At 42.3% G+C, this 25521-nt stretch overlaps 1 protein-coding gene across 2 annotated transcripts in view; it reads left to right on the top strand.

Moving 5' to 3' along the window:
* The first annotated feature begins 1912 nt into the window (after positions 1-1912).
* VTCN1 (V-set domain containing T cell activation inhibitor 1) overlaps positions 1913-25521 on the top strand; it is a 177531-nt gene continuing 153922 nt past the window's right edge. For both annotated transcript variants that reach the window (XM_047784907.1, XM_047784908.1), the window contains exon 1: positions 1913-3083. The gene's annotated coding sequence lies outside the window, so the exon portion shown is untranslated. The remainder of the gene's footprint in view (positions 3084-25521) is intronic.

A 25521-nucleotide genomic window follows, 5' to 3' on the forward strand; every position in this document is an offset into this window, starting at 1 on the left:
ATTGATTCAAAGCAATTCCAATCATCATCTCGCAAGGGCTTTTTTGGTAGAAATTCTCTCTCACATTAATATACAAAAGACCTTGATCACCCCAAAAAATGCTAAAAAAGAACAAAGTTCAAGGATGTACCCTGGCTTCATTCCTTAGAATAAAGTCACGCTATGAAGACAGAGGACTGTTAGGAGATAAAAATAAATCAATGGTACCAAATAGAGTGCTCAAGAATAGACCATTTATACATGCAGTCAAATGATTTTCAACAAAGGCACTTGAACAGTCCAGTGAGGAAAGAAAAGTATTTCCACAGAAGGCGCTAGAACAATTGGACATGTCTATGGAAAAGTGAGTAGGTGGAGCTAGAATGTGACCCTAACCCTGGCGCCTCTTTCTGTATCCCTTCGCTTCCTCTGTGCTCCCACCATTGTGCCTTGGCCTTGCCCTGCCTGTTCCCTCTCTGGCCATAATCTTCAGAAATGAGACGCTAAAGCTTGAGACCATGTCAGCTGGTTGGTTGATAGGAAGATTGAGGGAGTGGAGTCTCGACTCTGAAGGAGTTGACCTGTTTTGAGTCTTGAGGTGCCTGGGACACTATTGGCCATTATGAGAAAGGATGTAGGGAGTCTGTCAGGGAGGTAAACTGGAAAGCTCTAGTGCATTGTCACTGTTAGTTGAATGGTCAAAGCCTGCTAGCTGAGGTCACCTGGTAAAAGGAGGAATTCTGAACTTGCCCCTGGAAGGTTTTGGTTCTGGTCTCTCTCTGTCTCTGCGTCACTTTAACTTCTTTGATTTTTAGTTTTCTCACCTGAAAAGCAGGGATAGTAAATAGTACCTCTGTCTTACCCCTTGGGTTGCTATTACGTTCAAATGAAGTAGTGTATAGAAGTATCCTTTGGAAACTATGCAATATTACATAACTTATCACAGTTCTGTGTGTATACGCTTTGCAAACTCAGTGAGCAATGATATTACCTTATCTGCTTTAAATTCAAATTTTATATATGAGTTTTCCAATTCTTTTTCTTGTTCTGCCTGTGTTTTATAGAAGAAATCTAACATTCTAGTACTGAATCAAAATTCCTTTATTAGTGCAGCTTTGGAGTCCAAGATACCTGTTTTTAAAAAGTTTCATCCATTTATTTCACAATGCGTTTTTAAATTTTTCACTCATTCATTAATTCACTTTATCCAACAAGTTCTTATTTCGTGCCTCCTATGGGAAAGACACTGTGTTAAATGCAAGAAGGAACTGAAGAGGCACAATCCCTGGCTGGTGAGGGTACAGACACATCCATAAAGAGCCAATCATGATATGTCATTATTGCTAGAAAGGACCTGTTTACAGGGTAGTGTGTGCACAGGGGGGAGAAGCACCCAAGCCTGTGAGTGTCAGGGTAGGGTACACAGAAGGTGTGATGTTCCAAACTGGGACATAAAGAGAAAAAAGATTTTTACCAGGATGGTCTAGGGCAGGTGGCAAGGACCTCCTAGTGCAGGGACGTGTACCAAGATACGAAAGAGCATGTTGGCGAACTGCAAGAGAAGTTAACATGTGTCGAGTTTCAAGTTAGACTAAGTATGGCCAGAGAAGAGACTGGAGGACTGGAGGAGCTGCCAGCAACCAGGCTATCGAGGGCCTTGTAAGTCACACAAAGGAGTTTTTTCTTTATCCTGTAGGTGTTAGAATTGTGGAAGCTTTCTAACCATGGAGTAATAAGATTAGCTCTGTTTTTGTTTTTTTGGTTTTTGTTTTTGTTTTGTTTTGTTTTGTTTTGTTTTGGCTGTGCCTGCAGCATGCAAAAATTCCTGGGCCAGGGATCGAACCCAGACCACTACAGTGACCTGAGCCACAGCAGTGACAATGCCAGCTCCTTAACCCCTAGGCCACCAGGGAACTCCTCAGCTCTGTATTTTAGAAAGGAAACTATGGCCAATGGAGGAGGATGTGGGAGGCCAGAGGCAGGGGAACAGGCAGGGGAGTGTGACAAATAGGGAGGCCACTTAAGCAGTCATTGCCATGGTCCAGACTGAACTAGAGACTCATGGTAATAAGACTGGTCCAGAGGAGACTGAGCTGAGGCTCCTTTAAGAGGCCAAACCAATAGGATTTAGCAATTAGTTGAATGCAGTGGATGAGAGAGAGAAACTCAGCTCTACCCCATATTCCTGACGTGACCTCGGACACAGGGCCTGACCTTTCCGATTCTGTTTCCTCATCTGGAAAATTGGGAGTAGAATTACTTAATTTATGAGGTTTTGGGGGAGCCTTTCAAGTGCTCAGTGTAAAAGCCTTGAACAGACTAGATTTTCCGTGAAGCCTGCTTCTCTTTCCCACTTCCTTTTCTTCTCCGCCGCCCATTCTGCACAAGAGCTCTTTGAACTACAGACACTTTGCTCTTAGGACACTCGTGCAGGACACTAAAAACGTTTGGGGTTTGAAGCTTTGGGAGCAAGATGCCCTCCCCTAGTACATCTCCAGAGTTTTCATGATAAAGCAGCTTCGAGGCTGGATGGATGGTGTTTGCGGCTCGTGTGGCAATTTGTGTGTTCCTACACTATCCGAGGAAGCAGCTAGCAATTCCTGGTAAGGTTCTGGAAGTTCCCAAATGAGGATCATACTCTTTGGGCCCTGCCCTTTAGTTTGCCTCATGCTCATCTCTATGATACAAGCTGATGGGAGCTGGGACCCTCTGGCTCTGTCTGTATCTCTTTCCTGCTCCTGCTTGAGGCCAGTGAAGGATTCTGGGATTTTCCTTTAGCCCCCTCCCTACGATCTCCTTGCTTTCCATTTAGAGACTCCTACCATGACCGAGGCCACCTAGACCTTGAACATGACTTTAAGAAACGTTATTCCAATCCCCCCTTTTCCCTGGGTGAGGAAAAAAATGGAAAACACCTGCACTGCTTCCTCCCAGTGTCCTGGCTGGATGTCCAGGTGTCATTGGAAAAAGGGACACTGAAGAGAGACAAGCGACTGGGTGACACATCCCTGAGGAGCTGGAAGCAGATTTTGGAATATGTTGACTGCAAAAGCTACAGCCTGGAGAGATGTTGATTGAAAGGCCTGCAGTCTTCAGAGGCTAAGGTAATTAAGAATTTAAGAGCTTTCTTAAATTAAATGTTCCCTTTATTTCTCACTGGCATTTCTTGGGTGTTACCGTTGAAAAGGAGGGACTTGGGCATAACTCGATATTCTTATCCAGGAATAGTTATTAACTACCTCTGGCTTCCATGGTCATTGCACCCAATCAGGATTTATGCCTTTTTTTTTTTTTTTTTTTTTAATAGCCACACCCGTGGTATATGGAAGTTCCTGGGCTAGGGGTCAAATCAGAACTACAGCTGCTGGGCTACACCACAACCACAGTTATGCTGGGTCCAAGCCACATTTGCAACCTATGCCACAGCCTGTGGCAACACTGGGTCCTTAACCCACGGACCGAGGCCAGGGATGAAACCTGCATCCTCACAGGCACTGTGTCAGATTCTAAACCCACTGAGTCACAATGGGGACTCCTATGCCATTTTTTTAAAAACTAGAGCAGCCCTGAAATTTCTCCTTTGTTAACCTACTGACCTTTCCTAAGGAGATCAGCACTACAGACCATTCAGATCCTGAGCTCCTGGGAATCCTATTAAGACACCCCAAGGGGAAGTCGTTAATGACCTGCCCACGGAAAACCTCAGCTCTGCTTCTCATCCTTGGTGCCCTCTTTTGTGACAGAGCCTTGTCTCATGGTGCCATGATGCGCCAAAACATGGAGGGAAATTCAGTTTTCTCACAGTGACTCTGAGCTCGGGGGAGGCGGAGCAGTTTGCTCTCCTGAATGGTGTCTGTGCAGCTGACAAGGGCTGGGACACTGCCCCTTCCCCCAGATTCCACTGGGCTGCTGCAGACTGGGGAATCGTGATTAAACTAGGAACGTGGAAGACAGTAGCAGTCCTTGCCCAGCTACTCAACACCCAGCTCACAGATGTAATCAAGATAACTAAGTCGGGGGTCTTATAAGAGATGTAATTCACAGTAGTACTAGGAGCCAAGTTATAATTATTATAATAAAAATTCACATGCAGTGAATTCTTAATTATCTGATAATAAAGTTCAAGGGAGGATACCAGAAATTGCAGAGCACAGATAACCCAAAAGGCTAATTTCAAGTCACTTGCGATGGAATCCGATGGAGGATAAGGTAAGAAAAAGAAATATATACGTGACTGGGTCACTTTGCTCTACAGTAGAAATTGACAGCACACTGTAAATCAACTGTAAAGGAAAAAATAAAAATCATATATTAAAAGCAACCAAAAGGCTACTTCCAGAGACATGTTTCCTCTTCCTCCAACTTTTTTCCAAGGCAGTGAATTATTTATCCTCTAATGATAATAATTCATGTTTATGTGTGGACCTTTCATATGTATCACTGAGTTTCAAGGATGTTTCAGTAACACATGCATAGTTTCAAACAAAATCTCCTTTGGCATCTCAGGGCATAAAGCAGATAAAAATGTTGCTGCTCTGGTGTAGCCAGACCTGCCCTTGGGGATAATTCCAACCCTAGCTCCGCCTTGGAGTTGTGGCTTCTGAGGGACCACTGAGGGAGGCTGTCATGGAGAAGAATGCAATTCAGAAACCACTGACTTACATTATCTCTTGGCTCTTATGTGCCCTGTGAGGCAGGTATGGCAGGAGTTACTATTCCTCTTTTTCTTTTTCTTTTTCTTTCTTTCTTTTTTTTTTTGCTTTTTAGCACTGCACTCGCAGCATATGGAGGTTCCTAGGCTAGGGGACAAATCGGAGCTACAGCTACTGACCTGCACCGGGGCCACAGCAACACCAGGTCTGAGCTGTGTCTGCGACCTACACCACAGCTCACGGCAACGCCGGATCCTTAACCCACTGAGCGAGGCCAGGGATCGAACCTGCAACCTGATGGTTCCTAGTCAGATTCCTTTTCTCAGTGCCACACAAGATCTCCAGGAGTAAATATTCTTATTTTACAGATAAGAACAGGCTCAGGGAAGCTGGGTCACAGGGAGCTGGGACTTGAACTCAATCTTCTGACGCCAAGTTTAATATCCTTTTAACTATACCTATGCCCTGCCCTTGGCTCGCTTCCTCAGTCTACCCTCTCATGTTGGGATGTCACAAGAAAAAAAAAATTCACCAAAGGAGAATTAGGGGATAAGGTATAAATCATCAGTTAAATAGAGAACCTTCCACGTTGGTTGAATGGCCCCTTCCCCCCTCTAGAAGTGACAAATGAACCTCTGGTGTGATGAAGGGAGTCTGGTTGGAATGAGAGCTGATCTCAGTTTCACTGATCACCTTTAGTGATTGGAATTTCAATTTCTTAATAATTTCTGTCACTTCCTGGCTGTGTCTAAATATTTAGGCAGATATGTGCAGGGTGGATGTGTGTGTTTGATGGGTTGCATATATTTTTGTGTGCTGATTGTCAGTCAGTGCGGAAACCACGCCACAGAAAGCAGATGTGATCTGACAATTGCCAAATGTGGCTCCCATTTTTTCCAGCATTCCCCTGCCCCTCTCAAAGGCAGAGCTGGTTTCCGCCTTTGGACCACAGACTCCTGGAGAACTTGACCACCGGGCATTGACCTTCCACAGTCATTTTCTGTGAAATCTTATGTATATCCCTGGCTTCAATTAACCAATTTTGGTAATTCTTCATTCTGTATCCTCAGCCCTAACCTCTCTCGAGTTCCAGACCTACGTTTGTAATTATCCACTGGACGTGTGTAATTGGAAGCACCCATACCTGCATATTCAGAATTAGACTAATTTCTAGCTAAAGCGATGTCCCCTGAATTTCCTATATTGGTTAATGTTCATACCTCCTGACAAAACAAGAAAACTCACTTTCCAGGAACCCTTCCCTTTCCTCACCATCCAGTTTCTTTTTTTTCTTTTTCTTTCTTTTGGTCTTTTTATCCTTTTAGGGCCACACCCATGGCATATGAAGTTTCCCAGCCTAGGGGTCCAATCAGAGCTACAACTGCGGGCCTACACCAAAGCCACAACAACGCCAGATCTGAGCCTTGACCTACACCACAGCTCACAGCAACTCCAGATCCTTAACCCACTGAGTGAGGCCAGGGATCAAACCTGCAACCTCATGGTTCCCAGTCAGATTCATTTCCGCTGTGCCACAATGGGAACTCCACCATCCACTCTCAACTAATCTACCAAGTCATTCAGATTCAACATTTTAAATATCTCCTGGCTCTAATTCCTCCTTCCCCTCCCAGTTCCTAGTCTCAGTTCAGCCCTTCAGCCTGACTATTGTAATGGTTAATGGGTGTTGCTCCAGTTAGTCTAACTGGTCTCCTCCTGGTCTGATGCATCATCCTCCCTGCTGCCCTTCCACGGAACGTTCCTGAGATTAACTTCCTATAAATGACCCAGACAGAGATCATCTGTTCCATATGTTAGATTAAAAAAAAGAAGAAACAGATCATGGCCAAGAAGAGCAGACTTGGGGTCCCCAAGGTGGAAAGGGGGGAGTGGGATGGATGGACACTTGGGGCAGGGGGTTGGATATGAACTGTTATATGTGGAACGGATGAGCAGTGGGATCCTACTGTACAGCACCGGGAAATGTGTGTGATTGGGTCACTGTTGTACAACAGAACTTGACAAAACATCTGAAGCAACTGTACTTTAATAATAATTTTTAAAAAAGTAAAAGAAACCATAATGGAGAAGAATATATGTGTGTGTATAACTGAATCCCTTTGCTACATTAACACCTTGTAAATCAACTGAACTTCCCATTTTAAAAAAATTGCCTCCTCTTAACCCCTACACTCATTCAGTCAGAAATTCCTCCTGACATTTTAATGAAATATACCTCCTAGCCACCCCTGCTCTGCTCTTCACTAAGCTCTTCCACCAAGACAAGGCCTAACTGGCATTTGACTGCAGCTCATTCCACTGTTTGCAGTCTACCGTCACTGACTTCATTTTCTCAATGTATCATGTAATTATTGTTACAGCTTTATTTTTATTATTTTTACTGAAGTATAGTTTATTTACAGTGTTGTGTTAGCTTCTGGCATACCACAAAGATATATATAAAGATGTACATACTTTTTCATATTCTTTTCCATGAGAGTTTATTACAAGACAGTGAGTATAGTTCCCTGTGCTATACAGTAGGTCCTTGTCATTTGTTTTATATCTAATAGTGTGTATCTGCTAATCCCAAAATTCGAATTGACCCCTTACCCACCCCCCTTTCTCCTTTGGTAAACATAAGTTTATTTTCTCTGTCTATGATTCTGTTTCCATTTTTTTGTTTGTTTTTGTTTTTGTTTTACTTTTTTAGGTCCACACTTGGAGCATATGAAAGTTCCCGGGCCAGGGGTCAAGTCGAAGCTGCAGCTGACAGCCTACACCACAGCCACAGCAACATGGGATCCAAACTGTGTCTGTGACCTACACCACAGCTCACGGCAACGTGGGATCCTTAACCCACTGAGGGAGACCAGGGATCAAATTCCATCCTTATGGATACTACTTGGATTTGTAACTCCCTGAGCCACCTGGGAACTCCTGTTTCTGTTTCGTAAATAAGTTCGTTCACATCATTTTTTTAGATTCCTTGTATGAGATATGATATTTGTCTTTCTCTGTCTGACTTTACTTGGTATGAGAATCTCTAGGTCCATCCATGTTGCTGAAGATAGCATTATTTCATTCATTTTTACAGCTAATATTCTTCTCTGTGTGTGTTTGTATGACATCTTCTTTATCCATTTATCTGTTGATGGCATTGTTGCAGATTTATATTACCAACTTAATATCTGGGGAGTTCCCTGATGGCCTAGTGGTTAGGGATTTGGCATTGTCACTGCTATGACTCATTGACACTGCTGTGGCTGGAGTCACTCATGGGCATGGCCAAAAAAATTTTTTTAAATAAAAATAAGCTTAATATCTGGTATAGTGAGCCCTCTTCTTCTTTCCTCTCATCCCTCTCTTGCCACTTATTCATTATTTTCAAAATTGCTTTACTACCTATAGGCTTTTATTCTATGTTACATTTAATATTTTCAAATATTGTTTTGAAAATATCATTGAAACTACGTTAGGTAGATAAATTTGGGGGAGAATAACTTCATAATTTTGAGTTTTCCCATTGATGAATGTGGCTTACCTTTTCATTTATGCTTACTCACGTATGTTATTTATAGAAGTGAAATTTTTTCTCTGTGAAGTTCTTTTTTCTTAGATTAATTCTTAGATTCCCTTCTTGCCTTGTTGCTATTGTAAATAGTATTTTACAAAATAGTGTTTTGGGGTTCCCGTAGTGGCGCAGTGGTTAACAAATCCGACTAGGAACCATGAGATTGCAGGTTCAATCCCTGGCCTTGCTCAGTGGGTTAAGAATCGGGCGTTGCCATGAGCTGTGGTGTAGGTCACAGACGCGGCTCAGATCCCGCGTTGCCGTGTCTCTGGCGTAGGCCAGTGGCTGCAGCTCCGATTCGACCCCTAGCCTGGGAACCTCCATATGCCGCAGGAGCAGCCCTAGAAAAGGCAAAAAGACCAAAAAAAAAAAAAACCAATTAATTAATTAAAAAAATAGTATTTTATATTATTTTTTCAATTGGATCTTACTAGTATGGAAGATACTTTGTTGTGCCTCATCCAGTTTCAGAACCTGGTTTGTATATGCTTCATAAAATGAGTTAGGCAGTTTTCAGCCTTTTGAATTTTTCTGGAACATCTTAATGACAGTGATTATCCATTCCTTGAAAGTTTTGTAAAACTTCCTTTTGTATGTGTGTATCCGTGTGTGCTTAGGTAGAAAGCATTTGAGGACTATTTTAATTTATAGCGGTTGATGCAAATTTTCTGTTTCTTCTTGCCTCAAGAATTTTGCCTGAGGAGTCCCCCCACCATTTCAAATATGTTATCAAATTTATTATTATTAAAGAACAGAGTTATTCATGATGTTCTTTATATTTAAGATCCTGTCTGTCTTTAGGTGTTTTTCCATTATTAGTCTGTTTTATTTATTTGTATCATCTCACTTTTTTTTTTTATTCTTTTTAGGGCTGCACCCACGGCATATGGAAGTTCCCAGGCTAAGGGTAGAATTGGAACTGTAGCCGCCGGCCTACGCCACAGCCACAGCAACACAGGATATGAGCTGCCTCTGTGACCTACACCACAGCTCACGGCAACGCTGGATCCTTAACCCACTGAGCGAGGCCAGGGATCGAACCTGCAACCTCATGGTTCCTAGTCGGATTCGTTAACCCCTGAGCCAGGATGGGAACTCCTCACATTTTTTTTTTTACTCATTACTCTTTCTTTAAAAATAAGGTAAGAGTAAGTAAGTACTATAAAGTTTATCTACTTTATAAATATTTGCAAATAAAATTTTGCTTTTCTTCCTGTTTATATTTTGTTATATATGCATTTGTCTTATATGTTATATATATTTGTTTTGATTGATTACATGTAACTTTTGGAGAACTTACTAGTTTTTGGTTCAGGAGTATTTTTAGGGGTGTCTCGATGTTAAAGTTCTATAGCCTTGTTTACCTAAGAATATTTTTATTGAAACCTCATATTTAAATGGTACAGTTTAACTCTAAAAGTCCTTATTTTCTCCTTGAAAATAATACGCCATTGACTCCTTGATTTCAGTGTCACAACTGAGAAATCTGATATCAAATGAATTCGTGTTATTTTGTAAGATACACATTCTTTTTCTACATGCTCTTGAACTGCCTTTTGGAATAACCTTAGATGATCATTAATTTATTCCTATTGTTTTGTACTCTACTAGCCTTTCAGTCTCAAATATTTTTATTTCTGTCTAAAATCTTTTACCTTGGAAATTTTAGGTCATTATTCACCTTTATCTCCTCTGTGACTTATCTATTGCTGCGTGCATAATAAATTACCCCAAAACACAGTGGCTTAAAAGAACAACAGTGATTTAAGGGTCTGAGTTGGCTGGGTAATTCTGTTGGTTTCACTGGGCATATTCTTGTGTCTACTTTTTCAGCTGAAGGGAATCCAGGGCACTGGGCTTCTCTGAACAGGAATGACCAGACCCCTCTCTTCATAAGGTCTTTCATCCTCAAGGAGGCTAGACTAGGCTTACTCTCATGGTCAGAGCAGTGTGCACTAGTGTTTCCTCTGCTTGGTTCAAGTTGACGGATATTCCATCAGTCAAAGTAAATCAGTGTAGGTCACATGATCCTGTGTGCCCCTAGCACATGTACTTACATCATCTCTTCTCGCTTCATGTTTATTGATATCCCATTGGTCAAAGTAAGATCCATGATCAAGTTCAGCATCAATGTGAGAGGACTAACTCTACAGTGTATGAGGTGTGATACCCTGGGGGCCACAGGGTTACAATAGCCCATATCTCCCTCTGTTTACCTTTTTTCTTTCCTTCTGGAACTCTTATTTAAAATTTTTTTTTTGGCTGCACCTGCAGCATGTGGAAGTTCCCAGGCCAGGGACTGAATCTGTACTACAGTAGTGACAATGCCAGATCCTTAACCAGCAGGTCACCAGGGATCCTAAAACACTTACTTCTTGCTTTTATGATTCTTTCCTTTTCTGGTTTATTTTTCTTCACTTTATTTCTTCCTGATGCCTTGTGAAATAGTCCCTCAACCCAATCTTTTGTTCAAATTTGGTTCAGATTTGTTTGTATCCATTCTGTTCTTTAGCTCTTCAACTGAGCTCCTTAATTAAACAGTTGTATTTTTCCTAAGTGGTATTTTTCCTTGATCTTCTAAAAAGTCACCATATTCATCCTGTATGAATATACTACTTGTCCTTATTTGATAGTATGCATTATAGTTATTTCCATTTTTAAAAGGTGTCTATCCCATCTAGTATGGATTTCTGTTTATTAATAGTAGCTGCATTCCTCAGCTCTCTGGATACTTGCCTCTGTGATTTTGTTTTGCCTTACAAGTGTCAGCTATTTGGCTATTTAAGTGTCCTTAGTGGAAAGAAGCCTGACTCAGTCTCTCATTTGTGTCATTCCTGCTGATTTGAAGGAGGATGGAGATGGCCCCCTAGGGAAGAGAATCCATGGATCAGAGAGAGCCTGGGTTTTGACCATTTCTGATGGTTGCCTCCTCATAAGGCGATCTTATCCCCATAGTCTAAGTCCCCATACTCCTGTCTTTGGCACTGGTTTGTTTCTGTTTTGCAGGAGTGCTGTGTTCTTGACAGGAAGCCGGGGGGAAGGGACACCTTGCCTATCCTTGGCTCTTATGGCACTCCACCTGCTCCTCCTCGCAGAGGATTCTAGACTCACATAATGTTAATGCACCACCCCCTGCTGGCCCAGGGCTCTGTTATCCTGTCTCTCAACAGTGTTAGGGCTGGGCAATTATCCACTCAGGGCACATCTCTTTTGAAATCTTTCAGAATAGTTTTCTTCAGTGGGACTCTTCCTCTCAAGGGGAGTTGGCCACAGGCCACCTCTACTACCATTTAGAAACTGAAAGCCACCCCCCACCCACCCCAAATCTCAGCAGGCTGTCAAACTTAACACCTTCTCCTCCTTGTAAAGGTGAATGCTAGTTAGTAATCTCTAGTTTTTCTGGATCTTGGACTGCCTTCCTTCTGCTGCCTTCCAGCCTGGCTGCTTGCTTCTTATTTGTTTGTTTTGCAGTCTTAGTTGTCATCTCTGTTTTTGTTGGGGTGGAGTTGGGAAGATGAAAAATCCCACCATCTTGCCTTTGTTCCCCTTCTAGCGTCACTTGCTTACTCATTGACAGGGCAGTTTTCTGACACATGAAACTGATGAAATTCTGTCTGCCTCAAACACACTCAAGAGCTTTCTTTTCCCCATTGGACAATAACCAAAATTCCTGAGGCTCACCACTATCTCGAGTGCCCTTCTTATGCAACCTTGTTTCTCACTTCACCCAAGCTTTCTCTTTCTCAGAAAACCGATAAGGCTCCTTCCTGCCTCTGCTCAGAATGTTGCCCTAACCCTGAACACCCCCAGCCTGCCCTTCTAGCAGCCAAAGCTTCACCCTTATCCAAGGACCCATTCAGGTCTTGCCTTTTCCAAGACTTCCCCTTGCATCCTCTCCTCTTTCAATAGCTCATCACTGTAAGTGGTTACATGTATTGAGCATTGATATTTAAAGGACAGCCACCAGGCACTACAAAAGGCTCTATGCACATCTTGCTAGTTAATCCTGATGAGAACTCTGTAGGAGACAACATTACTGTCCAATTTCAAGAAGACTGAGACTCAGGCTAAATACAACACGGACAAAGTAAGTAATACCGTCAATGGCAGAATTGGGATTTAAACCTACCTTGTGTCTTCCGAGACGCTACGCTCAAGCAGTTTGCTATGCAGGTCCTAAGAACTGCAACTTACCTTTTTTGGTCAACATCTTTCCAGACATTTCTTTTTCTGTCTTTCTGTTTCTAGATATACAGACACATGTGCTCTGTCCTCTTTCTCTCTTCCTCTGTCTCTTTTTCTCTCTCTCTCACACGTGTACACAAACACAGATAGAAAAAGACTTTGCATAAATTTTATATAAAATTTACATAAATCACTCCCTTGATTCTTAAAGTTACTAGCTATGGAACCAACAGCAGTCCTGTCTACTTCTGCCTTCTAACTAGATCTTAAATTCTTTAATGGCCTCTTGCTTCTAAATATGTCCGTTTGCTGCAATTAACGCAGTACCCAGCACTGAATAGGAGCTTTACAAATGCTTGTTGATGGACTAACAGAAAGAATATAACTGGAAAAGGCTGATTTACAAAGTTCCCAGAAGTTCCCTAGTGGCACAGTGGGTTAAGGATCTGGTGTCATCACTGCAGTGGCTCTGGTCACTGCTGTGGTGTGGGTTCAATCCCTGGCCTGAGAACTTCCCTATGCAGTGGGCTCAGGCCCCCCCCCCCCCAAAATACAGTGTCACAATATGTTGTCACAAGGGCCCAAGGGGACAGGAAAAATATGTTATCTCCCTCTGGTCTTACACTTCCAGGTGGCTATAAGCAAGATACTTGAGTGGGGGAGATTAAGAAATAAAGATCCTGTCTGCAGCCGTGAAGGAAAGCCAGACCTATCTGTCATGGTCATCAGCCTGCCTTCAGAGGAGGGAGGTTCAGAGCAGAAGGGAGGAAACATCTATCAACCCCTAGGAGCTTCCTGCCGAGACCGGACCACACATGTACCACGGATAACTGCTGGGGGAGGAGGGGGCAGGAACAGGCGAGCCGGTCCTTGTGCTCACCCAGCAGGATGTGAAAAATTCAGCTGGGTTCTTTTTATAGTTTCAATCATCCCTGGTAATGAAGATTCTGCAATTAGAACTCAGCTGGCAGTCGTGTTGGGGATGTGCGAGGCAGAATAGAATCCCGGGTCTGCAGGAGGGCAGACCCGTTTGTCAGAAAGGCTCGAAGACGCCGCTGGAAACAAGCAATGTGATGTAAGGACAGGAGCTATTTTTACAGACCATTTTCTAACCATAATCACTCCTTAAATAAGTTCCACTTGGGCATTACAGCTTTAACATTTTATTTAGACTACATTCAGCTCTCAATTATCTGTACAAAAGGAGGGAGGTATTAACCCAGACAATAGGAAGCAGCGACACCTCATTTATTTAAGCCACCGCTGATTTGGAATTTATGATCCTTTCTCCTGGGCTTGATTAGAATTTACTTGCATATAGTCTATGAAGAGAGCATTTGCCGAAAATGATTCAAGGTGGATTAGCCTGCTTAAGAGGATGTACTGTTTTCAAATACTTAAGCTTATTGATAAGTAATTTTTTATTGAGCACTTTCTGTACGTCAGCTACAGTGCTAAACCCTTTCCATGTATTCTTATACATAATCACCTTATTAGGTAGGTGCTATTTAAAAGTTTTTTAAATTTTATTTTGGAGTTTGGTTGATGAACAATGTTGTGTTTCAGGTGTACAGCAAATTGGTGGTTATACATACGTATTTTATCCCTTCTTTTTCAGATTCTTTTCCCATATAAGTTATTAGAGAATATTGAGTAGCGTTCCCTGTGCTATACAGTAGGTCCTTGTTGATAAGTAGGGATTGTCAATGATAATGGGATTATTAACCCCGTTGTATAGCTAAGGAAATGGACCTCTAATCCAAGGTCACAAAGCCAGTAAGTGGCCAGTATCGGCTCAAAACCCAGCCAAACCTGGCTTGGCCACTCTTGTTGTCAAGCATGAAACAGTAAACTGGTTACAAGCCAGGCTCCTTTAATCAAAAAAACAACTCTGGTTGCCTCTGCATGGCACTTGCTGTTAGCAACTGGAGCTGTCATCTCTGCTTCTTTAAAATCTTTGCAGTAAAGGATGAGGGGCAAACATCAGTTTCTTGTGAAATCCTGAAACGCCTTTCTCGTTCCTTGTTTGTGTATGTACCTCTTGGTTCCTTCTCTACTGAATCTAAAACTCTCACCAAAACTCCTACACTATGACAACCATTCCATTTCTCTAAATTGCATTCTAAAAACAGAAAACACATCTGCTCAAATGGACATTTCTAGCCGGAAAAACTCATCTGGTGAGCCAAAGCTGCAGCTTACTATTCAACTCAAGGGCCTGGATATGGGCTAGGCTGCCTGTCCTTCCTCTAAATTGCCTGTGCTTCCTGTAAACTCAGGGGCCACTTGTAGTAAGAAGACTGCTAGGTGTGGGACACTGGAGGCCTCATGAAAATATGAGAGAGAAAGAAGGGACACTTAACTGCTTCTCGATACTTCGCTAGTTGTAGAAAACAGTGATCTGTTTTATGCTTTTTCGAGGAAGGGTCATATTGACAGGCCCACATATTAACATGTGAACTTAATTCTGCCAGGTAAGGAGCAGTATTGGTCTGTGGATATGCTACCTGGTAGCATGGGCCAATATTCTAGATTGGGCATAACCATCGTAAAAGATGAGTAAACACATACATAGTTGGCACACATGATCAATATAGCGGAAAATCCCAATTTCTTGATACCATAGCCGGCAAATCAATAGGCAAAATGTGAAGTTCCGTTTATGGTTTTAGTTAGGACAAGGCAGTAAGCCTTACTTAGTGATATTGAGTGCCAGCATCCTAGAAATTGATAAACTGGTGATGCTTCCCTCTGAAGACTAGACCAGAGAAGATGGGTTGAAGCTGACTTAGAGATTCAGGTGGTTACTACTAAAATAAGAGGTTTTTAGATGCTTTGCAAAATCGTATTGACTAATGCCACACACACAAGTATTTCATTAAAGATAAAACATTTTCAGGAAATGCTACTTTGGCCTTAGGTTGAATATTTAATTTTGCAGAAAGGCTGCTGTGTTATAACAGAGAGAGAACAGTTTTAAATGTGGTGAACTCAGCCCTTCTTTGATTATCCAACACAAATCTTTAGTTTCTGATCGATTTAATCTCTGTTAGGTTTGCTCTGTCTTCCTTCAGTCCTACTGTATTCTGCAGATGTGAAACAGAGAATACAAGTTAATTTTAATTCAAGCAAATCAATGGTGGAAAAATCTATGAAAATTATTATTACAAAGAATCACCAGGAGTTCCCTGGTGGCTTAGTGGTTAAAGGATCCCGAATTGTCACTGCTATGTCTTTGATCATTGCAGTGGGTTCAGTCCCTGGCCTGGGGACTTCTGTATGCCACAGATGTGGCCAAATAAATAATCACCAATTACATTCCATGGACATCTCTCCAAAGCCCTTATTTTGTGATCATTTGCTCTTTTGAATATGTGCCAATGCTCACTGCCATTTGTGTGGATAATTAAGAGCTGACTCTCCTTAAATGCTAAATCTTGGCACTCTCACATGCAGAAATTGGGGCAACATGAGTATGTTTACCTGCCTTTGTTTCCAGTAAGTCAAGAGGGCTGCTTGAGTTTGGGGCTGGGCATGGCCGTGGATGGACTCTGGAGTTAGATTGAGCCCTCGACTAGGGGCAGGCGGCTAGACGTGAAGGATGGTCTGAGATGTAAGTTGATCTGAGACAAGGTAGAAGCAGGGACCAAATCAAACTGTACCGCAAATAGAGGTGCTAGCAGTGAATGGTAAGATGAAGAGCTGTGCAGAGCTGCCACCAGCACATATGGTGGCATTTTGGGAATTAGAAAAGATGTGCCTCTGTGTGTGTGCAGCATGGTGCTGGGTTCACAGCCAGGCAAGCACACCGCAGGCTGGATTTCGGCCCCACTTGTTCACTGTGCTGGGTGCTTATGTTCAGAATACAGCTTCTATAACCCTAGAAGCTTGTCTTGGAATCAAGAGAAAGAGCCTGGAAAGATCCTCTGAGGGGTGGCCAGGGAAACATGGGCAAAATATTATACAACCAAGAGCAATATATACTTAGCAAGCATAAAAATGTACAGAAATAAAAATTTCTGTCTCATCAAAAGAAACCACTGTTGACACTTTCTTGAACATTCTAGAAAAAATTTTATGAATGTCCTAGTGCATATGTATATATATGATTTACATAAAGTGTTCCTGTCATGCATACTTTCTGAACCTTTTTTCACTTAATGTCTTTTGAAGTATTTAATATCAGCATATGTTAACAACCTCTCTCTTTTCACTGACTACGTAGTATCCCATTATGTAGATGTACTCTAGTTTATTTTACCAGTCTTTGTTACGGCGTATCTAGATTCTTATCTCTTACTATTTTGATGTTTCAGTAAATGTCCTTTATATCTTTCTTGGTATATTCGTTGGATGAGGAGAAGGAAGTGGGATTACAGCGCCATGTCCATCTTAGGGTATGGTGACCAAAAGCTGCAGTGGAGAAGTTGGCCTGACAGATCTCTTGCCTTCTCCAAACGTGACTTGCTTTTAGTGGCTGATGCTAAGTGGGCTCTGGGGATAGAAGGACATGGCCAATGCAGTAGAGATGCCCATTTTGCTTCTTGTGGGTCTGACACAAATTGCAGCTCCCTTGCTAAAGAGAACCACAGGGTGATGCATGAACTCACCTCTGCGGTGCCCACCCTCACACCAGCCACGAGACGGAGAAAGACCTCCCTCTGCTTGACACCACGGCTGGATGACAAAGCAGGTGAGGTTGTGAGAACAGCTTGAGGAGCAGCTGTGGATCCTGCTCCACTTGGCAAACTTATTTCCGAGAAATGGGTCTTTGGAGAATCCCACTGACTCTGCGGTTACCATCCATTTCAGAACTTCAGCGCTCTATTTATGCTTTCTGAGGAGAAACGCCCAGTGGGCTGAGCTATGCTAAATTATGCCTGGCTCTGCTTCCAGATTTCCTCAAATGAGAAATGGAGGAAGAAGTTACATTAATGACCTTTCTTCTTCCTGAAGGTTCAATCAAATGATAGGAAAGCAATCTGCATAGTAATTACAGCATCCCTCCAAGTAAATCCCTGTGCCCCAGCAGAGAAGAGTGTAGAAGTCATATCTATAATGAAATTCAGACCCACTGGTTCTAAATCACAGGAAGGTTAATTCAGGTTGCACAATCACAATCAGAGGTGGCGAAACATACTGATCACTGGGACGGCTCGCATTGTTGTCTAAAGCAGAGGGCAACAGGAAATAAGCCGTCATGTAGCCAAGGCTTGTGCTAAGAGGGACCTGAATCTGACTGCTTGGAGTACTTTATGAAGTATGCTGACCATTCTTGAGTTCTGAGTGGAAGGCTTGCCTTTTCCAACATCTAAGCAGAAAATACAATAGCTAGGGTCCTTGTCCTAAATCCTCAAATCAAAGGATCGCATGATGAATGGATGCTGATGGTGTTAATGGAGCATTCTTTAGGGGAGTTAGAGGTATCTTGGGGGAGACTGTGTGTCCCTAACCTTTTGAGAGTGTCTACTCACAGGCCTCCACTGGTGCCTCTGTCAGTCATCTCCATCTGTGATGCTAAGAGAATATTCATTTTCATGACTTAGTGCAGTTTTTCTCACATCCTTATTGATAATGCCAGTGAACTCAAATCCAATCTTTCCTTTCTGACAAATACCATGTGATATCACTTATATGTGGAATCTAAAACATGACACAGGTGTTCCAGCTGTGGTACAGTGGGTTAAGAATCCACTACAAGGAGTCTCTGTCATGGCTCAGTGGAAATGAATCTGACTGGTATCCATGAGGACACAGGTTCGATCCCTGGCCTTGCTCAGTGGGTTAAGGATCTGGTGTTGCCAAGAACTATGGTGTATATCACACACACAGCCTGGATCTGGCGTGGCTGTGGCTGTGGCATAGGCCAGCAGCTACAGCTCTGATTTGGTCCCTAGCCTGGGAACTTCCATATGCTGCAGGTGTGGCCCTAAAAAGACAAAAAAAAAAAAAAAAAAAAAGAATTCGACTACAGCGGCTCAAGTCTGTGGAAGCACAGGTTTGATCCCTGGCCCAGTGCAGTGGGTTAAGGATTTGGCATTGTCGCAGCTATGGCATAAATTGCAACTGCAGCTCAGATTGGATCTCTGGCTGGGGAACTTCCATATGCCATAGGTAAGGCCATAAAAAAAAAAAAAAACCAACAAAAACATGACACAAATGAACTTATCTACAAACCAAAAAACAGACCCACAGACAAGGAGAACAGACTTATGGTTGCCAAGGGAGAGGGGGTTGGGAGAGGGGTGGAACTGGAGGTTGGGGTTAGCAGATGTAAGCTACTGTCTATAGAGGGGATACTGTACAGTACAGAGAACTACATTCAGTGTTATAAACCACAATGGAAAAGAATATAAAAACAGGTGTGTGTATATGTGTGCGTGGATAAAACCGAATCACTTTGAGATACAGCAGAAATTAACATTGTAAATAAGCTATAATTTTTTTAATTAAATTTTTTCTTTTTTTGGCTTTTGTCCTTTGAGGGCCACACCCATGGCATATGGAGGTTCCCAGGCTAGGAGTTTAATCAGAGCTATGGCTGCCGGCCTACGCCAGAGTCACAGCAACACCAGATCCGAGCCGCATCTTCGGCCTACACCACAGCTCACAGCAATGCCAGATCCTTAACCCACTGAGTGAGGCCAGGGATCGAACCTGCAACCTCATGGTTCCTAGTTGGATTCATTTCTGCTGCGCCACGATAGGAACTCCTAATTGCTTAATGAATTTAATTACATTTATAGGTGGGCCGCAATCATCACAACCGAATTTTACGGCATTTCCATTCCAAACCCTCAGTGCATCCCCCCATTCCCCAACCTGTCTCATTTGGAAATCACAAATTTTTCAAAATCTGTGAGTCAGTATCTGTTCTGCAAAGAAGTTCATTTCAACTATAATTTTTTTAAAAATTCTGTAATTAAATAATGTTTACCTTTTAAAGATGCAATCACTCACCAGTATCTTCAGGGCTCTGGTGGTGTAACTAAAGGACTGAGCTACACCCTCTACAACCTGGAGTCTCTGACCTGCTTGCATTCAGTGGAATTCCTGAGTGTCCAGGTCACTCTCCTGGAGCTGACTCGCCTCTCTGTTGCTGGCTTACCTCCAGCCCTTCCCAAGGCCAGCAAATCAGTGACGTCCTGGCCATTGAATCTGCACTGTGTCCAGCTGGGTTCTTCAAGCAAGAAGTCAGTTCTACTCCATTTCTTTTCACTCCTGACAAGAGCTCCAACCCCAGCAATGTTTCTGAGCATTGTTACTTTCCCAGAGCCCTAGTGCAACTCTTGCCTTTATTAAGCTTGGGGTTCTGCTTGGTTCTGTGCTGGGCTTTGTCACCACAAGTGGTGCCATGTGTGAGGGAAGCCTTTAGGCACATGCTGAGTTAGAGGTGCCAGATGACCACCAAGGATTCCACAGGAACGAAGCCACCTGTACCATAAGGTCCTGCTGCTGGATGGCCCACCCTTCAACATTAGATTTCACCCTGTCAGTCAGTCTGTACTGCTGGTTGTGTGCGTGTGTGTATGTGTGTGTGTGTAGCACACTCTGTTCTTATCTCTGTCCCCGGTAGTTGGGCTGTTTCTAAACTATTCCTAGATTTATTAGCTCCTATGGCTGCTCTAACAAATTATTACAAACTTGGTGACTTAAAGCATTAGAACTTTATGCTCTCATGGCTGTGGAGCCAGAATCTGGACCAAAATCAAGGTGTCAGTAGGGCCATGCTCCCTCCAGGGCCTCTTGGAAAGAATCCGTTCCGTGCTTCTTCTAGTTTCTGGTGGTTGCCACTGATCCTTGGCTTGTGGTTGCATCGCCCAGTGTTCAAGGCCAGTGTTTTCAAATCTCTGTGCGGTGTCTTCACGCACATCACCTTCTCCTCAGTGTGTATGTGTCTGACCTTCCTCATCCTCCCTGTATAAGCATATATGTATATAAGGATACATGTGATTGCATTTCGGGTCCATTCAGATAATGCAGGATAATTTCCTCTCAGGATCCTTAATTATTTTTTGATTGATAGTGGCTATTATTATTTTTTAAAATTATAGTTGGTTTACAGTGTTGTGCCAATTCCTGCAATACAGCGAAAAGTGACCCAGTCACATATACACACACACATATATACATTCTTTTTCTCATGTTCTATCCCAAGAGATTGGACATAGTTCCCTGTGCCCGTCCATTCTAAATATAATAGTGTTCCCTCATTGCCCATCCGTTCTAAATATAAGAGTTTGCATCTACTAACCCCAAACTCCCAATCCATCCCACTCCCTCCCCTTGGCAACCACTAGCCTGTTCTCTGTTCTGTGAGTCTGTTTCTGTTTTGTAGATAGGTTCATTTGTGCCATATTTTAGATGTCCCATATAAATGATATCATATGGTTGTCTTTCTCCTTCTGACTCACTTCGCTTATTATGAGAATCTATAGTTGCATCCATATTGCTGCAAATGGCATTCTTTCATTTTTTTAATGGCTGAGTAGTATTCCATTGTGTATATATACCACATCTTCTTAATCCATTCCTCTGTCAATGGGCATTTAGGTTGTTTCCATGTCTTGGCTATTGCGGATAGTGCTGCAATGAACATAGGGGTGCATGTATCAAGATCTTTAATTTAGGAGTTCTGTTGTGGCTCAGCAGAAATGAATCTAACTAGGAACCACGAGGTTGCAGGTTCCATCCCTGGCCTCGCTCAGTGCGTTAAGGATCAGGCATTGCCATGAGCTGTGGTGTAGGTTGCAGACATGGCTCGGATCTGGAGTTGCTGTGGCTCTGGCATGGGCCAGCAGCAACAGCTCCAATTAGACCCTTAGTCTGGGTGTGGCCCTAAAAACCAAAAAAACAAACAAAAAAACCTTTAATCCCATCTAGGACATTGATTCACATTCCTTCTGTACAGATCTGATGGTGCCACTGATGCTCCTCTCACCAAAGTCACTGGCGACCTCGCTGTTACACCTGATAGAGACTTCTCAGCGCCCCACTAGCTTTTTCTGTCTCTAGCATTTGACCCTGTTGGCTGTTCTCTCCTCTGAAACGCTTTTTCTCCTCTGGTTTTCCTACCACTTCCCCCATTAGGTCTTCCATTTCTCTGGATGTCCTCACCTCCTTCATGAGCTTTCTTTCCTGAAGTCTTGGTGATCCTCTAAGGTTCTTGCATCCCATTACTTTGAGCTTGTCAGTGGAGGGTCTCATCCCCCCCATGGTTTCAGTTACTGTCAGTACACTTAGGATTTTTCCAGAAAAATCCCTCTGCAGTCCAGCTCTCTCCCTTGAGCTCTGGACTCATGTGTACAACTGTTTGCTGAACATTTTCACCAGCATATCCTCTCCCAACACGTCAGTTTCAGCGTATTCAAACAGAACTATTTACCACCTCCAACTAGCTCCAATCCTGTATTATTGATTTAAGTGTAATTTTTAGCATCACTTATGAGCTCTTGAGTTCATTATTCTTACCACTGCTTGCTCACTTATTTATTTATTTATTTATTCTTTTTTTATGGCTATATCTGTGTCATATGAAGGTTCCCAGGCTAGGGGTCAAGTTGAAGCTGCAGCTGTGGCTTATACCACAGCCATAGCAACGCCAGATCCGAGCTGCATCTGTGACCTATGCCGCAGCTTGAGGCAATGCCAAATCCTTAACTCACTGAGCAAGGCCAGGGATTGAGCCTGCATTCTCATGGGCACCATGTCAGGTTCTTAACCCACTGAAACACAATAGGAACTCCGTTACCACTATTTTTAAAAGTTGATTTTCAGTGAAGCCTAAGATACATGCAGAAAAATTCACAGTTTCTAAGTGTACAGCTTGATGAATTATTACCAAGTGAATACATTCATGTGATGAATTTATGGGCTTATCAGTTGAGCTTTTATCAGCATCTCAAGGGCCCACCTTGCACACTTTCCCCATCACTAATTCCTCCCCAGAGATAACCAGTATACTGATACGTAACATCATAAATTAGTTTTGTCTGTTTTTAACATTATAAAAAAGAGTATGTATTCTTGTGTGTTTGGCTTCTTTTGCTTAGCACCATGTTTGCAAGATTCATTCAAGTACTCACTCTAGGGTAGTCCATTCATTTTCCCTCCTGTGTAGTACTCCATCCTATAAATATACCACAATGAATTTGTCCACTCTACAACATTTGCACAATGCTATGTTGAACATTCCACTGCATACCTTTTGACACATGAATCTCTTCAAGTTTTTGTCCTTGGTCTGTGATTTTCAGTGCTTTAATTAATGACGTCAAAACCATGAATCTCACAAGTACATCAGGGAAAGTCAAAATTCAAAAAGCTGTTGATATGTTGTAGCAACTGGCCAAAACTAATGAGTTAAATTTACCAGGATAAATGTTAACTTTTATGCTTAGCTTTAATAAATATATCATTGCACATGATATCAGTTAAAACCAAAAAATACCCAATAATATGGAACTGGTTAAATAAATTATTGATTATCTTCTCAGTGGACTACTAAATATCATTCCCAAATGAGAATTTAAGGTTATTGGAGTGTCAGAAAAACATTTCTGATAAATTATATAACAAAACACAAATGTGTGTACAAGTTACGATTAATGTAGTATAATTATATATATGCATGACAAAACCATGAAAAATGAAAAAAGTGCTTGAACGATGAAATTAGAGATAAAATTTACTTTCAAAATTTTAATTTTCTTATGTTATTTCAGTGAGAATTTAATAGAGATTTTCCAAATCGTTGGACATGTATGGATGGGGTGAGGAAGGAGGGATGTGAAAACGAGGTACTAACCCAGTTGGGGACAAAAGTAGGTCATTATGAAGACTCAGAATTGTATAAGCCCAATAACTTTTGAAAACTGCCCTGCTGCTGGCACTGGGAGGGTGTGGGGGCAGTAGGAGTGTGAAATAGACAGAGTCCATGGTTGAAACATCACAGGGAAGATGTGGGAGCATGTTCATGATAGGAGCTGTTCTCTTCCTAGTGAAAGCCAAACCAAGCAACCAAACTCCTCCTCCTCCTCCCCCCGTGTCCCTCCCCTGCCCCCCCCCATAGCATGAAAGTTGTGAGGAAGATAAAGAGCTCAATGGAATTGTGAGGAAAACAACAGCATCATAAGGGTATGGAAGGTGATGGTGCAGGGCAGAAATGATTGGGGCTCCTGCTGATGCCGCTATTGCCACTGGGAAGCAGGTCAGTTGCCTAGGGACCAGTAAAGAGGAGGAATGATAGGAGTAGAGGATGTCCCAGCAGCAGAGGCTCTGATGGCTGGCACTCGCCATCCATTATTTCAGTTCCCTTGCACCAACTGTGAATTTATGGCTCTGCACATCCACTCTGAGATGGGGATTCTGGGAGGCAGTTAGCCTTGATGATTTGCAACCTATGGATTTAATGTTTGCTATATATTTTCTCTATAACTAAACTTCTTCTACAAGTTATACCAGTAGAATGTGTAATGTGGTTGATCAAGACACCGTCTGCCCCATTTAGCAGCAAGTTGCACCAGTGCTTGCTCTAGGATGGTGATCATCCTTAAACTGGTGACCTTCAGCCCTCTCTTAGAGAACTGTGACTTTGACCTTGAACAATGCTGTTCTTTATCCTGCTGTATCAATTTCTGTCTCTGTTCAGTACATCTGCAGTACATTTACCTGTGTGTACACATGTGTTTATGTATGTGTGTGTGTGTGTGTGTGTGTGTGTGTGTGTGTGTGTGTAATAAAACAGACCTATAGAAGAGTTTTTAAAATAAAGACATGAAGAGTTCCCGTGGTGGCTCAGCAGTAATCAACCCGACTAGTATCCATGAGGAGGTAAGTTCAACCCCTGGCCTTGCTCAGTGGGTTAGGCATCCGGCATTGCCGTGAGCTGTGGTGTAGGTCATAGACGTGGCTTGGATCCCGCGTTGCTGTGGTGTAGGCCAGTGGCTGCAGCTCAGATTCAACCCCTAGCCTGGGAATGTCTATGCGCCACAGGTGTGGCCCTAAAAAGCTAAATACATACATACATACATGAGATGCAAACTATTACACTTAGAATGGATAAGCAATCTCCTACTGTATAGCCCAGGAAACAATATCCAATCTCTTGGGATACACCATGATGGAAGATAAGACAAGGAATATACATATGTATGTATGACTGGGTCCCTTTGCTGTATGGCAGAATTTGGCACAACAATGAAAATCAATTACACTTTAATACAAAAATTAATATTAAAAATGAAGATATGTTTTAACAATTTGTAAAAACAACTCCCTGCATAACCTGTGTCAAGATATGGAGTATTGCTAACCATCCAAAAACCTTTCCTAATTACAACCCTTTTCTCCCCTAAAGATAAATACTTTCTTAATTTTTACAATGCTTCCTTCCTTCCTTTTCATTATAGTTTAAATCCTAAAAAGTATTTAATTTTGCCTTTGCAGGTTTTGATGAATTATACAGTATGTTCTCTGTGCTGATTTTTTTTTTCTTTCAATATCACGTCTTTAAGATTCACCTTCTGTGTGTCATATAGCTGTGTTCTCTCCTCAGTTTCACACCATATGGCATTTCGTAGTATGACTATACCATAATTTGTTACGGAAATAGCCACTCTCAATAGCCATTCAGGTTGTTTCTGTTGGGAGCGATTCCATACTGCTGTGGACATGTTTGAAGATGAATACTGGTGCACATATGTATTATAGGAACATATACCATGGAGAGGAATTGCTGGGTCATAGATTATGCATGTTCCCTATTTTGCTAGATGATGTCAATCTGCTTTCCGTAGTAATTGCCAATTTACAGTTCTAGCCAGTGGTGTATCAGAGTTCTTGATGCTCAGTATCCGTGCAGCACGTGGTGCTGGCTCTCTAGTGAGTGCCTTTCCGTGTGAGTTTAGTGTATGTTTCCCTGCTAACTAATGAAGTTGAGCACCTTTTCATGCTTGTGGCCTGTTTGGTTTCTCTTTTGGGAGAGGTGCCTGTTCAGATCTCCTCCCCACCCCATTTTTTTGTGTGTTGTTTGTTCTGTTTTCTTTTTGATTTATAGATTTGTAGGAATTCTACATATATTCTGGATGTGAGCCCCTTGTTGGTTAGACTTATTGCCAGATGTTGCCACTT

Source organism: Phacochoerus africanus, chromosome 6, assembly GCF_016906955.1.
Source record: "Phacochoerus africanus isolate WHEZ1 chromosome 6, ROS_Pafr_v1, whole genome shotgun sequence".
Taxonomy (NCBI): domain Eukaryota; kingdom Metazoa; phylum Chordata; class Mammalia; order Artiodactyla; family Suidae; genus Phacochoerus; species Phacochoerus africanus.